General features: G+C 37.9%; 1 long non-coding RNA gene across 1 annotated transcript in view; it reads right to left on the bottom strand.

The window, feature by feature from the left end:
* Positions 1–13,301: 13,301 nt before the first annotated feature.
* LOC132682744 (uncharacterized) overlaps positions 13,302–16,829 on the bottom strand; it is a 28,102-nt gene continuing 24,574 nt past the window's right edge. Inside the window, exons 3-4 of the long non-coding RNA XR_009611841.3 lie at positions 14,529–14,756; positions 13,302–13,442 (exon numbers count right to left, since the gene is read on the bottom strand). This is a non-coding gene — a long non-coding RNA (uncharacterized LOC132682744). The remainder of the gene's footprint in view (positions 13,443–14,528; positions 14,757–16,829) is intronic.

Raw genomic sequence — 16,829 nt, 5'->3', positions numbered from 1 at the left:
AGAGTATATAAAACTAATATTGAGATCATTTAAATGTCCATCAATAGGAGAATGCCTATATAAACAGCAAAATTTGAGGCAGTAATTAAAATAAATGAACTTAATCTTCGTGCATCAAAATGGGTAAATATCAGAAACATAATGTTGAGGGTAAAAAAGATACATTTGGATACATACAACATAGTACCATTTAAAACTAAAAAAAAATAATACAAGGTACTATTTGTAATTGCTTATGTATATACTAAGCTCATAAAATATATGATGGGAAGGATACATATTAATGTCAGGACAGATATGATCTTTGGGGAGAAAAAAGGGAAATAAAATTTCAGAGAGATGTAGGACAAATTTGTATCATGAACTTTTTATTTCTTAGTATTTTTATGTTTTTAAAAATGTATTTCTTAAAGAATGATTATGCTTTTTCTCACAAAAATATATTTTTGTTTCTTTTAAATTCTAAGGCCAATAAAATGTTTACAAATGATGTATAAATCTGGTTGATGTTTATATGCATATGTTCATTATTTTCTGTATTTCTGTGTATTTTAAATATTTCATGACACAAATTAAAATATTAGAAAATCAAGATATATCATATAATGACTTAAACTAACAAATTGTAGAAAAAGCACATTCATGAATCTATTGGGATACTGAACACGGAGTGGATATTTGATGGCGTTAAATGAATATTTTCTTTAAGTCTAGATCACTATCTTGTATATACTAAGGTATTTACAGATAATATGACATCAGAGATTTTCTTCAAAATTCTCTGTCAAGGGTGGTAGTGTGTAGGGGGATCGATAGAATAAAGTTGGCTTTTATGTTGATAATTTTTGAAGCTGGGAGATGCATACATAGGGATTTATTGTACTTGTCACTCTGCTTTCCCAAAATAAATATTGAATTAAAAAAAAAACAAGTCAAGAAAAAATAAACAAACAGTAGAAGACGGCTTAAGTTCCCCTTCACCATTCCGGTTAACCCGTTACCAGTATTACCTGAAGTCCTCTATGCATTTGTACCTGTAGAAATGGAAACGCGTGCTTTGTATAGACGCTATCACACCGAACCTATTCTGCAGCTTCCCTTCCCTCACCAACAGCGTTTGTTCGAAATCCACCAATGTCAGAACAATTCTCTCCACATCATTATTGAAAGGCTACATTGAAAAGCCATGTGGGTGGCTTAGTTGATTGAGTAGCTGACTTGGGCTCAGAACATGATCTTCTAGTTTGCGAGTTCCAGTCCTGCATTGGGCTCACTGCTGTCAGTGCGGAGCCCTCTTGGGATCTTCCGTACCCCACTATCTCTGCACCCACCCTGCTCACGCTCTCTCTTTCAAAAAAAAAATAAATAAAATAAACATTAATAAATAAAGGCTACATTAAACTCTACACAGGATCTATAATATTCGCTTCTTGATTGATGGATGTTTTTGAATCCAATTAAAAACTTTATGAAGAAAAGGAAAAGAAAGCTTTATGAACATACTGCAATTAACATCCTGGTGTAAAAGTTATGGGTATATGTGTAATGATTTTTAATTTTTAAAAATTTCTGCCATTAATATTATTTATATATATTTTTAAAGATTATATGCACATCATGAAAAATAAAACACAGAAAGTCCTCCAAGGAAATCATGTCTTCTGGCTTATTCTTTCACACTGTCCAGGACATTTAACCATTTATGGGTTTGGTTCATCTGCTGGGTTAATGTGTTCATATCTCTAGTACTCTTATTTGTAAATGTTACATGATACCTTATTGATTCTATTTTTATAAGATGAGAATTTAACATTATTACACTATTTCCCATCTTTTCCTAATATTTAAATACTTTTATTATTACTTTTAGCTCTTCAATTGATAATATTGCATTTTAAATGTTAGTTATACTACTTAAGATTATATTACTTTAATGCTTCTATCTCTGTTTCTTGCTTTACCAACTTCAGACAGCACTGCTTGTCTCCTCACTATGTAAAGTGAGGATGTTAGGATCCCTATCCTTATTTTCACACCACTTCTCCCTTCCAACTCCAATTTCTGTCAGCCATTCCCCTTCACCAGCATGTTCACCAGCATGTTCAAGGTTGACATTTGTGTTATCTTCTGAAACTAATGATACTGACGTTTATACTTTGGGTAGAAGTTGACTCTATAAGTTGAATACCAATAAGCAGATGCCATTAATTCGATTCTTTAAATCTTGTTCAATTTAGGACTAAATATGCTAGTGTTTTAGGAGTAATTTCCTTTCCTAGAAATCTAATAAAATGACCCCTTTGGGTTACTTGGTGGACAATTTTCCCAGAATCTGTGTGAACTGGATTCACTTTTCTTATACTCCATCAATTGATCAATATTATGCTCCATTTTAGTTTACTTATATTTATACCATGATTCCATATAATTTCTTTTTTTATGAACATTCTTTTATTTTTGAAAATCAAATAGCATAGCTTTACCATATCCCCACATTTGGGGGCTCCTGATCACACAGTCAGTTATAAGAAATTCCCATTTCTCTTCCTCCTCCTCCTCCCTCTTCTTCTTTTCTTCCCTTGAAATTGTTTCTCCCAAGGTTTCTGAAACCCAGCTACAATCATGATTTCTTGTTTTCTATGTCTTCTTGCAAAGGCATCATTCTGGGGCTTCCCTGTACTCCTGGATCGAAACATCTCTTTCTTGGGTTCCATATTTTCCTCTTCATTATTTTTCTGGTTTCTGACTCTTGATGTTGGCTCAGGCCATGATCTCATATTTCATGAGTTCGAGTCCCACATTGGCCTCCGCATGGTGCCCGTGGGTTAATGTGTTAACGGTGGTGCCGTTGTGGAGTCTGATGGTGTGGAGCCTGCTTGGGATCTCTCTTTCCCTCCCTCTCTCTCTCAAAATAAATAAACTTAAAAAGAAATGATTGATGTATAGTAGGTCTTTAAAGATGTTGAATGAGTTCATTTATTCAAGAAGTATGTAAAGCATGCTCACTATGTGCCAGGCAGAGCTTTTACATGTGAATAAAATACTTGAGTGTCTAAGAGGGGAGGTGATCTATCCAAGGTAAATGGGTGGCATCTGGACTCAGTAAAGGTACGTTTTGAAACTGGCTCTCTTACTGTCTACACCTCAGACCTGTCTTGTATTGAATGGGATTTGTAATATTGACTTCACGATGTTTAAATAAAACAATGTGTCCTAAAGCATTTTGGAAATCAGAAAATGCTAGTCCAAGTAGACATTTTAATACATATAGATTTAAAATACAATAAATCCGATTGCTCCTCATTTATTCTCTCTAAACATTCTTTTTCAGAGACGCATTAGTAAACACCTTTAGAACATATTATAAAATATTTTTAACAAACTGGAAGTCAATTTTCAAGTTTTCTAACACTGTCTAGAATAGTAAGTCTAAAAAATTCCAATTTTATATTTTGAGGAAAGTGTTGACAAATACTGACTTCATTTCATGGTAAAAGCAGGTTCTGTTATTTTAGCTGCTATCAGATCTGTCAGGCATCTGCTTCCTAGCAGCTCCTCTTTGTGTCTTAGAGCGCGTACTTTATAATTCTCCATGACCCCAAAGTACACTGGCCTTTGACAACTTCCCTCTCACAAAGGGTTGGGAAGCAAAGTGATCAATAGCCCCTTCTGGCTCAGAATGTGCAACGTTGACAAATTCTCATTCACTTCTTTTAGTGAACCCTTTATTCCTAGGCGGTAAGGGGGCTCCTGGGTGGCTCAGTCGGTTAAGCCTTTATTCCTAGGCGGGTCATTCCTGGGTGACTCAGTGCCTTCCTTCACTTAAACAACTCACATCATCCTTTGTAAAGCACATTTCTTTCTCGCATATTTATTACCAGCCTGAAACGTAAGTTACACTGTATCAAAATTATTTAACAACTATTTGTTGAGAAACTACCGTGTACCAGGGCCCGAAAAGACATTCATATAATGCTTTAGTAAACAGTATCTCAATGAGCTCTTAGAAAAATCCTGAATTTATGATTCTGATAGGTGGAAGTTGTTGGCATTCCTTAGTGGAAGCTGATGCCAACATCTCATGAGTTGTAAGTCATAAAATCAAGATTTTAACTTGTCTTGAGGGCAATCCCAATATCTGTTTACTATACCATGATTGATTCCCAAGATAGTTGCTGTAGGTGAAGCAGAGATAGTGACACAGATCCCGAATTCAAGATGTTTGCAGTCTCCAGATGAAAAGATCTTGACTTAAACTATGCTCACATAAAGTAGAAATTAAAAGCTCTAGGAAGACAAGTGTAAGAAAAAATAGGAAAAGCAATCACAAGAGAGAGGGAAAATAGCAATTGAGACCAGGAGAGACTCCATGTAGCTGAAAATGTTTGATTTGGGTTTTAAAGACAAGATTGATTTTTTTTTTTGTGGTTGTATATTTTGTCCCACTTGTTTTTACATTTTATTTTTTTATAAATTAAAAAAATATTATTTATTTTTGAGAGAGAGAGAGAGAGAGCCCTCGAGCGGGGTAGGGGAAGAGAGGGAGAGAGGGAGACACAGAATCCAAAGCAGGCTCCAGGCTCTGAGCTGTCAGCACAGAGCCCGACGTGGGGCCCAAACCCATGAACTGTGAGATCATGACCTCAGCCGAAGTCGAACGCTCAACCGACTGAGCCACTCAGGCACCCCATATTTTATTTTATTTTATTTTTAATTGAAATGTTATACATACAAAGACTGTATACATTACATGTATATGGCGTAAAGAGTAATAATACAATTATTACTCATATATCCATTACATTCTCAATACCTTCGAAATTCTCCCAGTGCTCTTCATCTATTAAATAATCTTGTTCCCCGACTCCCAGAGGTAGCCACTCTCCTGAAAGTTGTTCTTCATTCTTGTAGTTTCCACAGACATCTGTGTCCCTAATTATATATTGTTTGGTATTGACTCTTTTGATCTGTTTATAAATGAAATCATATTACACTTGGTCTTCTGTGACTTGACATTATGTATTTGAAATTCATTAATATAGATCCTTGCATCTATAATTTGTGCACATGTATGTTTGTGTTGTTTCTGGTTTATTCATTTCTATTACACACAAAGCTGCTATGAACATGCTTGTTATTGGACCATAAGTTTACACACATGCGATACTCACGTATATTCAAGAACTTTGTCTAGGTGTGGAAATTCTGGGTCCTAAAATAAGGAATTACATCTCTCATTGTAACAACTAATCAGACTGCTTTTCCAAAGTGGATGTGCCAGTTTCTTCTCCTACCAGCAGTGTGTGATAATTCCCATTATTTCACATCCTGGAAAGCAGAAGTAATTTCATTCATTTATGTATCCTGATCCCACAGCACACAATACTTGCCACGTGGAGGGGTACTTGTTGGTCAGATGAATGAATAAGGACATTTGATGCTTAGCATAGCTAGAGAAAGAGGATGCAGTTTCTTTTAGGGACTGTTCCAGAACACACACATTTTTCTTCCAATGGGAGGAGACACATGACCTTGTTGATAAAGAATGCATCTATAGCAAGATTATATTTTTTGCACCTGACATAATAAATGCAGCAGGGCACCTGGGTGGCTCAGTTCGTTGAACATCCGACCCTTGGTTTCTGTTCAGGTCACGATCACATGGTTTTTTGAGTTCGAGCCCCGCATTGGGCCCTGACTGTCAGCACAGAGCCTGCTGCTTGGGATTCTCTTTGTCTCCCTCTCTCTGTGCCCTCCCCTGCTTATGCTCTCTCTCTCTCTTTCTTTCAAAAAAAAAAAAAAAAAAAAAAAAAAAAGAGTGCTGAGTCAATTTCCAGCTGACTCTTGCTAACATTACTCTTTTCTTTCCTACTGGTTTGGACAACTCTCTCTTTTATCATTTTTAGTACTACATAAGGAATGCCTCTTTATGAGAGATTAATAATAAATTACAGTCAAGGATAATTTTTAAAAATCATCATCTGAAATTGCACCATTATGAAATAACCACTATTACCATTGTATGGATGCACCATAATCTACTTAATGGTTACTGAGGTCATTTGATGTTAGTTACTTCAAGGCTGGAGGAAGTAGCTATTGAGAGTATGCTGATTCATACAAAATACATTTGGAATGGCACAATTTTTTGGTTTTAAAAGTAATCAGACATTCAGGGCCACCGCATGGATGTTCCCAACATTTGGGCAAGGAGAGAACTTACACTTAAATAACTCCCTCATTTTCCATAAGAGCAAACAGAGCCAGGAATATTAATCCTAGTGCTGAAGATTGTACTCCCTTTCTCTGAAATTTTGGTTCACTCCTAAGGAGTTAAAAGGTCAAAGTCCTCATTGGGCGTGCAAGAACTTCTTAGGACAGTGCTCTTTCCAGTATACCAGATTCAGAGTCAATAAAAAAATGCTTATCACCCGCTATGTGCCAAGCTCTGTCACAGAATTTTTTTATGTAAGTGTAATGACAACACTGATACAGCTGTTTATTGCTACCACCAAACACCACCTGCGTTTGCAAATAAGGAAACTGAGGCTGAACATTCACTGATTTTTGCTGAGGTCTCAGAACAAATCACCACAGTGCCTAGATAAGCCAAGTGCCCTGACCCCTGGGACACTACACTGAGATAATTCTATTCTAGAGAGTATCAATCACATAGCACATTCTACTTTCCTTGAACCAAGGACGAATGACACCTAGATCTTCCACCTGGCATTATTTTTACCCATTAGGCTGTCTCTCCCTTTCTGTTACTTATGGCTAGCTTTGATTTCTCACCTTCCGCTTATCTATTGCCTGACATGTGGCTGTAACACACGAGACAAAGAAGGATGGAGCAGAGGTGGGTAGGCAGTGTGGGGTGGGGTTGGGCGAATGAAAAATATATGACTGGGTGCTGTTTTTCTCTGATATTATTGTCTAATTAAGATCCAAGATGCTGTCCCTCTCTTGTTGCTGTGTACTCTCTGCTTTGCAACTCAGAAGTGTTTATCATGACAAGCTGTGAGCAGATGGACTGGAGAGAGGAGAGAAATTTGACCCAAGAAGATGTCACTTAAACAGCTGAGGCTAGTATTTCACCAGATGTCCAAGCATTTAACCCATTAAGGGCTTTATGAAAATCGGTAGCAATGCTTTCACTTGCTGAAATATTAATTACCTTTTTTAGTCTATTTATTTAAGGGTAGTAACTATTTGCCTCTTACAAAGCACATGTAGTATTTAAAGGTATTTGTATTTAGCATCCTCTTTGATACTTCATCAATCCAGAGAGATAATCGTGATAAATATCATGACTCCCGGTTTACAGATGAGGCAACTGAGACTCAACATTTCCTAAGTTGCATGAAAAGCCAGAGGAAAGGCTCAGATGACCAGAGGAGTTGGAAAGTGGGGAAGGACTTCAGCAATGACCTAGTTTGAAATCCATATTCAACAGATGGGAGATGGAGGTCTAAAGGGCAATGGATTGGCTGAGGCTCCACTGGTGGGTTGTGAGTTCATAAGGGACTGGAACCCAGTCCCCTTCTTGCAGCCCCAGGGTTTTCTCTACCCATCTTTCAGTTCCTGCCTATGCACTGTCCCAACATGCTTGCCTCACTAGCTGGCAAAGATGCAATCCAATGCGTTGGCTGAAGATGAAGGGGGAAAGGGACTGCCATGTTCTACCCAGTCATCCTGTACGATTGTGTCAAGCTTCAAAAGCCTCCTGACTCTTAATAAGTAAATGGGTTACCTGAAAAGATTGAAATCAAACATTCCTAGTAATTTTAAGAATTGCTTAACTTTCTGGGTTAAAGAAAAAAAATAATCTCTTTGATATAATCACTCTCCTAATATTGAAGGGAATGGAAAGAAAGAAAAAAAATCTTATTTTCAATTCTCCCTAAGGGAAAATAGAGAATTGAGAAAGCCAGCATGGAGTGAAGAAAAGAATTATGGATCAGTGGTCAAATAACCAGGATCTGAATTTCAGATATGTGTTCCTCTGAACATTACTTTGATTCTCTGAGTTTAAATTTCTTCTTATGGAAAATGAGACTCAGTAACAATCTTATCTGCTTCCTGGGACCATGGTGAGAATCTGTGGCTAATCACTGTGACTGCTTTATGCAAATTGAAAATTATGCTATACTAATATAAAGTAGTATTAAAAATAGCATTAATGGGCATCTTCTTTGGCATGGGGAGAGAAGCAAGAGAGGCGAGATTGGCGAGAGAGCTTAGCAGCTCAGAGAACAGACTGGGGAGTCATACTGTCTGGGCTCGAATTGTGGTTTTATCAATTACTATCTGCATAACCTTGGGCAAACTACTTAAGCTCATCAGTAAGATATGGGTAATAACTGAATATTCCTTGCTGGTTTGTTATGAGGATTAAATGAATTAATGGGTGTAGTTCTTAAATCAATGCTTTTTGCATACTAAGTGCTGTATAAGTGCTTGTTAAGTATATCAAGTTTTGAAGGATAATGGTTACTGCCAGGCAAATATATGCTCAAGGCAATAAAGGTGTTTTCTTGAGGATCTATTTTAGCTGTGTTTCTATCACAATTTCTAGCCACAGGCCTTTACTGATATAAGTAACATCTCATCTTCATGGACATTAACTGGGTTCATACCCAAATTCTCTGGAAAGCTGCAACCAGATAACCCTTCTTTTGGTTCTCTGGAGGGATCAGGGTGATTGATGTTCCCAGATCTGCGGTGATGAGATGTCCCTGAGAGGGTCTGCTGAATCATAGAACAGGTTCCGTGCCATTGTGAACACTGCCTAATGATCACAACACTGCTGTCCTGAATTTTCAGGAAAAAGGAGGGTACATGCTAAGAAGTCTGAGTTTCCTTCAGTTTAATACCCATAACCGACCCTAGGGACCAAAGCAGACAATATCTGCTCTGGGGTGAAACCTTATATTTCCATTCCTGGAGCCTCTGGCCTTGCTTATGCTTTACTGAATTACTGGTCTCCTGACATTGGTCTAAGAATTTATGAAGTGCTAATTCATTTTTAACTCTTAACTCTATGAAGTAGGCACTTCCATAGAGCTCATTTTACAGATGAAGAAACTGAGGCACAAAGTGCTAGATAACTTGTTTGAGGCTGTGCACCATTAACAGAAATTTAAGCTTTGAACCTGGAGAATCTGGCGAGTACTGGGAGTAGCTTAGATTAATTCTTCCACCATTCCATTCACTGGAACTTAGCCATATGGCTCCATCTAACTGCAAAAGGGGCTGGACAGTCACTTCCCAGTAATAACCACACCCTTCGGAAAGGGAACATGAATATTGGGTGCAAGGCTAAGTTTCTCTTCAAAAAATCCACATTTATTACAAAATTATTAAGGATAAATTCCCCCAAATGTTAAGCACTATGAATGAATATTTTTTATACATGATTGAAATTTACTTCCGAAGGAGTTTAAACAGTAATTGATGAGAGTGCCTATTGCCCTGCTCACTGGATGGCATTAGGTATTATCATTGTAATGTTTTTTTAATGTTTATTTATTTTTCAGAGAGAGAGAGAGAGAATGAGTGGGGAAGGACAAAGAAGGAGGGAGACAGAGGATCTCGAGTAGGCTCTTTGTTGACAGCAGAGAGCCCACTATGGGGCTCAAGCTCATGAACCATGAGATCATGACCTGGCTGAACTTGGCTTACCCAACTGAGCCACCCAGTTGCCCCCATTCAAATATTTTTTAATTGGGTAGTTGAAAGTTGTATCTCATCATTTTAATTTGTCTTTTCTGATTGCTAATGAGGTGAAAATATTTCCATCTTCGTGACCTTTTATTATAAGTTTATTATCCCCTTTATTTTAGAGCTTTATTATTTTCATAGGTCCTTTCCAGCAAGTATTTGTTTTTATCAAATTTTCAGAATCTGTTTTTGCCAGATTATTTTATTCTTTTTGGCTGCTGTCAGTTTTTTTTTTTTTTTTAATTTTAACCACATAAAAATGGTCTATCAAGAAAGACCAGTAATGCTTTACCATCTATTATCTATCTCTGTGTATATTCATAAAGGCACATCTGTTATCACTGATAATTTTGGAACATGCTCTCCTGTCCATACACTTGACCATGATTTAATTTCTTGTAACGTTTTTAATGTTAATAGAAGTAAAGAATTTACAGGATGAGATAAGGATCTAAATTATTTTTATCCAAATTGTAACCATTAATTCCTAGTCTATGTATCCATTGACATCTCTACTTTTGATTTTCAGTGCCTCTCTGGCTATAATGGGATCTATATCTTGGCAACTTATTATATTTTACTGAAATATTTATTATTATGCTAATATCACATGGTAGCTTTATAACCTATTCCAATAATTGACAGGGATTTTTCCTCATTGATCTGACTATTCATAATTTAAAAAAAAATTTTTTTAACGTTTATTTTTGAGACAGAGAGAGACAGAGCATGAATGGGGGAGGGGCAGAGAGAGAGGGAGACACAGAATCTGAAACAAGCTCCAGGCTCTGAGCCGTCAGCCCAGAGCCTGACGCGGGGCTCGAACTCACGGACCGCAAGATCGTGACCTGAGCTGAAGTCGGACGCCCAACCGACTGAGCCACCCAGGCGCCCCTGACTATTCATAATTTTAAAAATTGTCTGATTTTTTTTTTCTTCTAAACAATCTTTAGGAAGAAAAAAATTGCCCAAATAAGATATAAGGTTTGGTTTACAATAGCAATAAACAAATATATGCAATATAAATATGTGTGATACAGCATAAGGTAGTTCTAACATAGGTAAGTTCTAGTTAGACTTAAAGAACAAATATGCCGCTTGCTTCTTTGACAATTACCAGGAGTTTTCTAGGCACAACAGGACACAGTTGTAATGAAAGACTTAAAATAACATATAAGTCTATAGTACAGTAAGATATCAAAAATAATTACACAATGAAATTAATTAGGCAGCGTTATTAGATATATATCCAGCTTTGAATGCAAGAAGCAAAATGCTTTCTGAAGTCTCCAACAATAATTCATAACAGTAATAATAATCAATTTTTAAAGGAGAAACTGCATTATATTAAACAGATATAAAATAACAGCATATAGAAATGTTATAAACTCTCACCTAATTACATTTTGGTAAAAGAGAAAGAAGCGATTTATAAAATTAAAATCCTATATAACAGCATTTGTGAAAGAGCCAGAGGTATAGAGACAACCACGTGTTCTGTGCGTATGTTGTGGGGGGGGGTGCATGTAGGTGTGTATGTGTAAGTCTTCCAAGTCCTCAGAGCAAGGGTCCTTTTTCTCTTTTGTGACAGAATACTTTCATAACTCCTAATTTATTTTTCTATTTGCACGTCATTAAAATGAAGAAAAATCTCTGTACTTAATACGTGGGCAAAAAGTATGATTTGGGGCGCCTAGATGGCTCAGTTGGTTGAGCGTCCGACTTCAGCTCAGGTCGTGATCTCACGGTTCGTGAATTTGAGCCCTAGCTCAGAGCCTGGAGCCTGATTCAGATTCTGTGTCTCCCTTTCTTTCTGCCCCTCCCCTGCTCATGCTCTCTGTCTCTCTCTGCCTCTCAAAAAAAATGAATAAATATTAGGAAAAAAACACTTATTAAGCTCATGGTTTTGTATATGGTTGATTGTAAGTCCCTAATGTAACTCTGATGGGTGCTAATGTTTGAGAACTACCTGGCCTGGTGGCCTAGAGGAGTCTGGCAGCTGAGAGATCTCAGTGTGTGGCAGAGGGAGTCTATCCTGCGGTCCTTAAGGGAGGTCGTGTTTAACCTCCCAACCCTGTCAGGCCCACTGAGAGCTGGCAGACTGACACCCCTTTACAGACTGACACTGGGGGCCTGAATGCTGTGCATGTGCTTAGTACAATTCCCGACTCCTTGGAAATAATCACAAAATATTAATCCCTATGCTTAATACAAGATGTTTTTCCAGGCCTCCAAGCAAGAGAAAAAGCTTCCTACCAGGGGCTACTGTTTGCAAAAGGTCTGGGGGTGTTTACAAGGCAGCAATTCTGGGCCTTTTGTCTGTTCCACCACAGATGGAATAAAGTGATCAGGCCCCGTCCCTACTCTTTTTCTCATTTTTTTCTTCTCAGTGTAATAAAGTTTTGCTAGTCTGAATTTGATATTCTACCCCCAGCCCCACTGCTGGGACAATCTAAGGACACCAGCATGCAGAGGAAAGGGAGACTTTTTTTTTTTTTTTAAATAAGTTTACTTGTTTGAGAGAGACAGAGACAGCATGAGTGGGGGAAGGACAGAGAGGGGGGAGAGAAAGAGAGAGAGAGAGAGAGAATGAGAATGCCAAGCAGGGTGCACACTGTCAGCATGGAGCCTGATGTGGGGCTCGAGCTCACGAACCGTGAGATCATAATGAGCCGAAATCGAGTCAGATGCTTAACTGACTGAGCCACCCAGGGAACTCCGGAAAGGGAGCCTCTAACCTACCTCTAATCTGTCCACTAGGTCAGTGTGAAGAGCAGTGCCCTGCAGCTTGATGTTCATCTTATTCTGTCCGTGTTTCCTAGCTGGGATGGCTTGGTTTCCAGTGGTGGTTGTCCACTCTGGCTGTACATTAGAATCATTTGAGGAGCTTTTGAAAAGTACTAATGCCCTAGTCCACTAAATTAGAATCTCCACGTGTGAGATCCTGTCAAAGGTCTTTTTGAAAGCTTCTTCAAGTGATTGTAATGTCTGGTTGGTCTGAGAACCACTTATTAAAGGAACACAGTAATAACATGTCATGAGAGGTCTTCTGTCTCCACTTCATGGATTGGCAAACCAAGACCCAGAGAGATTCCGTTGCCTCAGCCACCAGCCGATGGCAAGGTTGGAAATCAGATTCCCTCTGACTAAAAATCCATGTTTCTTGCAATTCACCGAAAAGGCCTACCGACTCATGCATTCACAGTCCTGTGAGTTAAGACAGATACAGGGATGGGTTGCCAAAAAGTGCTGCATGAGCACGGAGAAAGGAGAGATTAATGATAAATACCGAGAGTCCAAAGGGAAGCTGGCACATCAGAGAATATTCAGTGGAACAAGATTTCTAATGCATCTGGGCTTTAACTCTGAAATCTCAAAGGAAATGAGAAAGTGTTGCCCGTGTGCTAATATTCCTTAACGGCCCCCAAAATGGAGTCCCTTTTCACTGAGAGCCAATTAGCAAGTATATGTTTGTGATCTTATTTATTTATTTATTTATTTACTGGAAAGAATCTCTGGGCAAAGTTGCTGCCCTTGATTTCACTAATTTGTGATTCTTTGCAGAACTAAAACCCAGTATTCTACTTCAGGAGGATTTTGTAGCTTTCCTTTGTCCTCTTTTCTTAATGGAAATTCTGGTTCCTGAGACAACTCATTATTGAAATAATTATACCTTCTGCCTCTGTAATCAGCGCTTGGGTTTCCAAAAATCTTCCCCCCTCCAAAAAAGTAAAAAAAACACTCTCACACTCTCAAAAGTAAAGATTCTCTCTCTCTCTCTCTCTCTCTCTCTCTCTCTCTCTCTCTCTCCCCCTCTCAAGAACACTTGGTTCTGAACTCAGGAGTATTACACTGGAATTTCTCCAGAAGTCTATAAATCTTTTGAGGAAGACATGGGTTTGTTGTCAAAAGGAGGGTGTCTCTTTTCTGAATGGGGGGAGGATGAGGTATGCAAGAATGAGCCTTCTCAGTTCAATTTGCTTGGTGCACAAGGAATCCCCTCATTCTACTGATTAGCATCCTTTGATGGCTTCCTATTGCCCCCAGGCATTCTTAACATTAAAGGCTTCTGCTTTGCCCTCCTTCTGCCTCTGCAGCCTAACCTTCTGGCACATTCCTTTCCCTCTCAAAGTCCATTTCACTTACTGAAATCTATACACCTTCTTTGTGTAAGTTTCTCTTTTGCCTGAATGCCTTTCACCTTCACATTTGCATGCTTAACTGCTCTATTTCCTACAAAATCCAATTCATTCATTATCTCTTCCTGGAAGTCTTTCCTGCCTTTTCTGATTCTCTTTTAATCCCTACGTTCCTTCCTCCTTCCTTCTCCCTCCCACACAAACCAACCAAACAAAATGACCAAAAACTCCAAAAAAAAAAAAAAAAACCAAAACCCAAAAAACAAACAAATAAAACACCACATCTATTTGGCTTAGGAGACTCTTCTCTGTGCTTTCATAGTACCCTGTACTACTATTATTATTAATATTTAACTTTCCTGTTTCTCTCAATCATTGTAAAGTGTGAGAGACGATACCTTCTTCGTTTACCATTTCCTTCAAGTAGCATCTTGTCTGACACTAACTCTAGACTTACAAAGACTAACATTGCAGAAGCATGAAGCACATATTCCCTACGTGTATCAGTGGTATTGATGATAAGCCAGAACACTCTTACTTCCATTCCTTGGTTCCTATACTCCTATATTTTACCTACTGGGGACAGTGCCATAGAATGGACGTTCACTGAGGTATATACCATTTCCTCAAGGATGCCATTCCAATCTCACAGTTACCATTTCTAACCTGGTACATTAGCTTTGACTTCAAAAAACACTCCATTACTCTTTTATGCTAGCAGTATTTGGGGCGTGTAATATGTCAGAAGACCACAGATTATGTGCCATTGGTGCTTTTCATTTGCTGCAGATTTGGATCCTTGGTTCTTCAATGGTTCAGTGCTATGTGGGGTCCTGTATCTGTGCATCAAATGTTCTGTTAGTCCATGGTTAGTGATGTTGGTGAGCCCCCTGCCTGCAGAAAAGAAAAACATATACATAGAAAATGTGTCAGATCCAACCTGTACCAATTTTTGCCTTTTCCATGACGGAAGGGGTACAATGGAATCAACGAACCACCTCGTGATGACCTGATCTCAAGGTGATGCAGTTATATTTGGGATTAGCTTTGGTCTTCTTTTCTAGAATGTTAAGTCCTAGATGGTGGCAGTAGTTAGATCAGTCATGGTAAGGGAGAGCCCATGATATTGGGTCCATTCATTATCTCCAAGCCTACTTCACCCACTCAATGATCTATTATGCCATTGGGCAGAACTGGGAGGGTACAATGAATGACACTGGCTGACATCAACTGGTCAGGTAATTTTATCTAGTTGGTTGTTGGGGACTCTTTTGTGGCAGGTGCTCTTTGGGGGGCATTAACATACAATTCAGAGTTCTTATGGAAAGAACCCGAATGTCCATCAACTGATGAATGGATATAGAAGAAATGGTATATATATATATATATATATATATATATATATATATATATTATGTGTATATATATATTATATATAGAACAGAATATTAATTGGCAATCAAAAAGAATGAAATCTTGCCATTTGCAACAACGTGGGTAGAACTAGAGTATATTATGCCAAGTGAAATAAGTCAGCCAGAGAAAGATAAATATCATATGATTTCATTCATATGTGGAATTAAAGAAATGAAACAGATGAACATAGGGGAAGGGAAAAATAAATAAAAACAGAGAGGGAAGCAAATCATAAGAGACTCTTAAATACAGAGAACAAACTGAGGGTTGCTGGAGGGGTGTTGGGCGAGGGGATGGGCTAAATGGGTGATGGGCATTGAGGAGGGTACTTGTTGGGATGAGCACTGGGTGTTATATGTAAGTGATGAATCACTAAATTCTAGTCCTGAAACCGTTATTACACTGTATGTTAAGTAACTTGGATTTAAATAAAATTTAAAAAAAAAGAAAGAAAGAAAGAAAGAAAAGAAAAAGAAAACCTACAATACAGAGTTCTTTATGCTTCTTCCCCCTTTCCATTAGTCCATCCATAAGCTTCTCTAAACCTCATTGATCTTCCATTCTGTCTCCTAAGCTTCGGAGCAACCAGTCAAACTTTTGCCACTAACCATTAATCTCCATACATTCTTACTTTGGACCACTTTCTTTCCACACGAAGTTGATAATTAGGTATACTAGCCCCAAGCTCTGTCTTTTAGAAAGATTCCTCCTTACAACTATCTTTCCTGGCTACTCTTGTCTGGAGCTTTAGTACAGCTGCTTTCTATTTTCAGCTTGTATCCACAGATGGAGCCAACCTATTCATAATGTAAGCTCAATATTTTCTATTTTCTATCAGATTGCCATAGAGGACTCCTGTGCAACCAGAGGTATGAGTGGAGACAGAAGTATTGGAGTAACAGTGGTGAATGGTATGAGCTTCTGAGATACTTGCTCATGTAGCTTACTCATGTACTCTAGCACTGCTTGTGTCTAATTACAAGTATAAAATCCCCATGTGATAATTGACTGTTATTGAATCTAAAAGACCATATGATTTGGTGAGCCTTATGGAACCTAGTTCATGATGGGCAGCTCTGGCTACGTGAACACATGATGCCCTATGGTCAGACATCCCATCTTTGCCAAGGTCTAGAAATAGTACGAGAGTGAGGTCTAGGAAAATAAATGAGGAAGTTTTAAAAACACAATAGAACTCATAAAACAGCAGCACATACATCAAGGTTATGGTGAAAGCAAAATGTTAAGGTCCTAGATTATTCAGGAAGAGGGTAAGAGGGAGAGTATTAATGAAATGTAGACTTTGATATGTTAATGAGGTTGTATTTTTTTTTCAATAACCACTACAAGAACAAATAAATAATACATTACTTCCAAACAAGTAAATAGCAAAAGATAATTTTAAAAAATTCCAAGGAGGGTAAAAAAGGAGAGGCAAAGTATATTGAAAAGTATACAGAAAGTATATAGAGGTGTACAAATAGAAAGGATGAAGAAAGATATTAAAACAGATTAGTAAAAATATTAAAATATAAATGTTAAAAACAAAGG

Source organism: Panthera onca, chromosome C2 (assembly GCF_046562875.1).
Source record: "Panthera onca isolate mPanOnc1 chromosome C2, mPanOnc1 haplotype 2, whole genome shotgun sequence".
NCBI classification, from domain to species: Eukaryota; Metazoa; Chordata; class Mammalia; order Carnivora; family Felidae; genus Panthera; species Panthera onca.
The sequence above is the reverse complement of the archived record's forward strand: the minus strand, read 5'-3'. Positions and strand labels throughout refer to the sequence as shown.